Source organism: Rattus norvegicus, chromosome 8, assembly GCF_021556685.1.
Source record: "Rattus norvegicus strain SHRSP/BbbUtx chromosome 8, alternate assembly SHRSP_T2T, whole genome shotgun sequence".
Taxonomy (NCBI): Eukaryota; Metazoa; Chordata; class Mammalia; order Rodentia; family Muridae; genus Rattus; species Rattus norvegicus.
The window spans coordinates 96,147,501-96,152,897 of NC_141541.1; the positions used below are offsets into that span (position 1 = coordinate 96,147,501).

Consider the following 5,397-nt stretch of genomic DNA (forward strand, 5'->3'; position numbering starts at 1 on the left):
TCCACCCTTGCAACCTCCCCCCCAACAAAGGAAAAAAAATCTGGTTATGGAAGCTGTCATGTGCCACAATGTGTCCTACAAGTATACCCTTTGTCCACACTTCTTTGCCTGCAAATATTTATTGCAGTGAGTCATTGGTCTGGGCCGAGGCCTCCGGCTTCTGCTACTCTCCCGATACTGGAACCTCCCTGGTCCATCTCTCGGTTATCCTGCTGGTGCCTGTTTCATGGGGATCTTGTAGCTCTTCTCTGTTGCCCAGGTGAAGCGCAGGGCCTGCTCCTCGAGTACTGCAGCAGGCAAGGGACAGGGCCAGCTCTCCTGCACTCGTGACTGTTAGGGCCCATTCTTCCACTTGCTGCAGGTGATGAGGAGTGAGGTGGGAAGAGGATATCTTTTTCTTGTCCCCACCACCACATGAGAGACGATGCAAGTCTCCCAAGCTTGCATCCTTGAGTGCCAGTTCACCTACAATTCCTACGATGTTTGAGTCACACTTTCTCAAGTACTGCAGTTGGCTAGGCCAGCTTTCCTACTCTCATGCTCCCAGGGCCAGCTTTCCCATGATGCCCAGGGGAAGGGTGGAGCCAATTCTGCTTAGCCTTATCCCACAGATATTAATATGTTCCCCAGACAGCAGCCCAGACCAGGGATATCTGCCTGACTTTTGGTGGTTAACAGAACCCTGCTGCTGCAGACCACGGACCCCAAAATATCCCCTTTTGGCAGCTCAGGCCAAGACTGCACCATGGTCACAAGTGACATCACTGACCACTCAAGCTATTCCTCACTATTCTCAAGTCTTCAGTTCTGCCTCTCTTCACTGTGCCCGAATCTTTCTGTTTCTCTTTCTCTTCCATTTCTCCACCACTTACTTGCTTCTCTTAGTGGTACCTTGCATCTCTGAGTGTCTGGGGTCAGCTCAGGAGTGGTCTCAGGAGTGCTATGACCTGCTTGCTCATTATGGCACTGGGCAGGGTCTTCTCAAGCAGTCTGACCCCCAGGTCTTCGTGGCACCAGAGTGGTGGTCATAGCAGGCTGGCTCCCTGTCCAAGCCCCCTTATTGCTGAATGTCAGGTTAACAATATTTCAGATGTCCATAGTTCAGAACACTGAGAGTACACATAGCTTCTCTCCTCTCTGCCACCTACTGATAACAGGTGAGAAGAGCAACGCTTGAATGTTTGAATACAAGAATGGGGTTTAGATTTCTAGAACCGGCATAAATGCCAAGTAGGCATGGGGACCCACTAGTAATACCACCACTAAGAAAGCAGAACAAGCTGGCTATGTAGATCTGGGTTCAAGGGAGAAGCAATTGAGGAAGACTCTTGACATCAACCTTGTACCTCTACACCCATGCAAACGCACAAACATGCATCCATACCACACACATATACACACAAAAAAATCAGGGAGTAAGTTTTGGAAATGATGTTAAAATAAGACGAAGAAAAGGATTACTAAAGACATGGATAAAAAAATTTTGACTTATAAAGCAAAGAACGAGACTGATCCAGGAAAGAAGACAAGACATAGTGTGTAACAATGGGCAAGGCAAAGACTCTGCAACACAGGCATTGGGGAACAGGCCAGCCATGCATTGCTGTTCACATTCTTAAACAATCCGTATCAGCATTTTGCATTTTACTCAAATGCCTTTCCTAGAATGCTATCCTTCCCTTCTTCCACGATCTCTTCTTTCCAACTTCTCCTTTTCAACCAATAAATCAATTTCTGTCTCTGCTTTGTGGAATTTTTTTTTTTGGCTTACAGTTGCAGGGTGATACAGTCCATCATGACAGAGAAAACAAGGCAGGAGGCAGGGAAGGCATGGTGGCTGGAGATGAAGGCTGGTCAGTCACATTGCATCCATACCAAGGAAGCAGGGTGAGCAGAAAGTGGGAGTGGCCTGTAAAGACTCAAGGCCTGCTACCTGTGACCTACTTTCTCCAGTAACCCTTTGACTCCTAAATGTTCCACAACCTTCCCAAACAGCGCTCCAATCTGGGGATCAGGTGTTCAAATACATGAGCCTGTAAGAGAGATGTTTCACATTCAGACCACAGCACACACTGAGCCATCTCTCTAGGCTCTAGTCTGTCTGTTTTTGTTCTTGAAACAGAGTCTTATTCTAGCCCAGCTTGACTTACAACTCAATGTGTAGCCCAGGCTAGTCTTGAACTAATAGCAATTGCCCTGCCTCAGACTCCCAGTTTCCAGGACAATGGACACAAGCCACCATTAGACCTAGGCCTAGACTCTTTGTTTTTTCAGAAATTCACTTCTCATGGTGTACTTGATTGCTACTTTCTCCCATTTTAAAGGTGTCCCTTTGCACCATCTAAATGTGAAAAACTCAGATATGATACTCTAGGTGCTAACCACCAAATCTCCAGTTAGTCATTGCCTTTCAGTACAACCCAGGATCTGCACATACACCGTACAGGAGGGACACTGTTGGGGAGCTGGAGAGCGATTTGGACAGGCTCTGAAGCTAACTGCCTTTTAATCACTACTCTGCTGCTTACTACCTTGGCACCAAGGTGTTTGCCACTTTATAAATGGAGATAAAACTACTACTTGATTCATTAGAGTGTTCGAGGGGACAAGTAAGTCGATTCACACACAGCATTTGACGAGACCGTGGATCAAAGCAAGCCTTCAGTAGATGAGACCTGCTCTAGTGAGCACAGAATTATTTTAGGCTTTGCAGTAGCTGAACGTTTACACCTCTGAGAGTATATAGCATGTTGCAAAGTGTTTCCGTTTTGTTTAATGTATGGATGATGTAAAACAGGAGCCTTCACCAGGCTTGCAGATTAGTGACCTGAGCTGAGCTATCGTGATGTAATCCTGGCAAATCACTAGGGTTTGTCAAAATGAATAATCAAGGCGCTTTTTTGTAATGTGGCTCCATTGAGTTTTGGTTTAGTGGAAAGCTGGTGGAGTCCTCAGAATATTTTTCTGGGGGTCTCGGGGCTTCCACTCAATACTGCCTGGCTGTTCTGACTTTATTGGAATCAATTCTGCATACGAACCACTGACCTGAGAGAAGGCTGGGAAGCAGTCTCAGAAAATAGAATGCTTGAATGGATGTTCTGTGTGGCTTCTGTTCTCTGTCAAGGGATGGGACTTTTGATACCTGGTCCAATTATTTGGTTAAAATCTTGGTGACATTGGTGAAATGTTCTAGAAGACCTATGTATGGTGGGTTGCTTGGTTTACTGATTTGTTCTTATAAGCCTAAAATGAACATTCTTTGGCTGCAAGACTGGTACTTAACTGCGAGTTTTTTTCTGCCTCTGAGTTTGGTCTCCATTGTTGTATCCAGAGAAAACCCTTCTGGAGTTCAAGGACTCTGTCCAGGCAATGCTAGTGAGTTCCTAGAAAAGTTAGGGCATGCTTGAAATGTGATTTTGTCTTCTGGAGACCTGGGCCCATTTTCTGTTTCAGTTAGCTGAACTTTTTGTTTGTTTGTTGGTTTGTATTTCTCAGTAAAAAATATCTCCCACACTTTCAGAACATGCAAAGAATTTAGCTAATTAATTAATGAAGAACTTATCTAATTCCAGCAATGCTTCTAAGTCTAACATTTCAGAATCAGCAGATTCAGAGCATGGTGACTTCTTTGTTTTTGTAATATGTATCTAATGCCCTTTTCACATCACAGGGGTCTTGTGTCTTAGAGAGATAAAGTACCTTGCCCAAAGTCATGTAGCTGAGAAGGAGCAGAATTAGGACACCAGCTCTTGCAGGGGGGACTCTAGGCCAGCTTTTCTAAGCACCACATTGTTGGCTTGTTATGCATTCTGTGTGTATTCAGATTCTAGACACATTTTGCTGGTGAACTACAGCACTCAACTCATTTTAGGTTAGCCCTTCCTTTTTGAGAAGCAATGATATACACAATCAAACACACTACATATTATAAATAAGTTTTGAGAGCACTCTCAACATCACCAACAACCAATGTGACTGACTGGATTCTGGAAATGCTAGAATGGCCTAATTATTGGCAGAGGTCTTGAAGAGAGGATTTGAGAAAAAAGAAAAATCCCTGTGCCTTTTCAAAAAACACATTGGTTAGGCGGGAACTGGAAGAGTTTGCCATTAAAGCTTCAATTTGCAAGTCTAGGAAAAAAAACCTTGGCTGCTGTGGAATTCATAAAGCAACAGAGCAGTTGTGTTATGATATTTACAAGACCTGGGAGCAGTAAAATGAAGAAAGACCAAGTCTACATACTAGTGGCCAGTAGGAGAGTATAAATGGGAGAATTACTGTGGAAAGGACACTTGGAAATGTGGTTTAAACAATTCATTTCATGAATGCTAATGTTGGAAACTAAGTAATGAGACAGGGAAACATTTAATCTGTATATATATCCTACCCCCAGTATTCATAAACTGAATTATGAGACCAGCTATACAGGTTAAAAACTGATTGGATGGCAGTGTCATTAATTAAAACCAACCCACCACCACCAACAACAAAACAAACAAATCTGATGTGTCTTCCAAAGCTGGATAGGAAAGAGGGATAGTATGTGTGTGTGATCCATTGAGATTTAGTAAGTTGGAGGTCTAGAGAGACTTTGAACCCATACATGAGGCTTAAGAATGAACAGTCAGTCAGAGAGAATGAGAGACCCCCTTGGCTGGAAAGACTGATAAATATTGGCATGTATAGCGGGAATCAAGCTACTGAAAAGTATGAACTAGTCCATGAAACTCTTTAACTGTAAATCTAGGAGATGGGATGAAACTCAAGCTAACAAAATAATAATTAAGAATAGAGTTAGAAGTTAGACTGCAGGGAGACAAATAACCCTATCAAAAAATGGGGTTCAGAGCTAAACAAAGAATTCACAGCTGAGGAATGCCGAATGGCTGAGAAGTACCAAAAGAAATGTTCAACATCTTTAGTCATAAGGGAAATGCAAATCAAAACAACCCTGAGATTTCACCTCACACCAGTGAGAATGGCTAAGATCCAAAACTCCGGCGACAGCAGATGCTGGTGAGGATGTGGAGAAAGAGGAACACTCCTCCATTGTTGGTGGGATTGCAGACTGGTACAACCATTCTGGAAATCAGTCTGGAGGTTCCTCAGAAAATTAGACATTGAACTACCTGAGGACCCAGCTATACCTCTCTAAGGCATATACCCAAAAGATGCCCCAACATATAAAAAAGACACATGGTCTACTATGTTCATAGCAGCCTTATTTATAATAGCCAGAAGCTGGAAAGAACCCAGATGCCCTTTAACAGAGGAATGGATACAGAAAATGTGGTACATCTACACAATGGAATATTACTTAGCTATCAAAAACAATGACTTTATGAAATTCATAGGCAAATGGATGGAACTGGGAAATATCATCATGAGTGAGGTAA

General features: G+C 43.3%; 1 pseudogene; it reads right to left on the reverse strand.

Annotated features, from left to right (window-relative positions):
* Window positions 1–1,066: 1,066 nt before the first annotated feature.
* LOC120094515 (small nucleolar RNA SNORA17) lies at window positions 1,067–1,171 on the reverse strand (annotated as a pseudogene).
* Window positions 1,172–5,397: the final 4,226 nt, after the last annotated feature.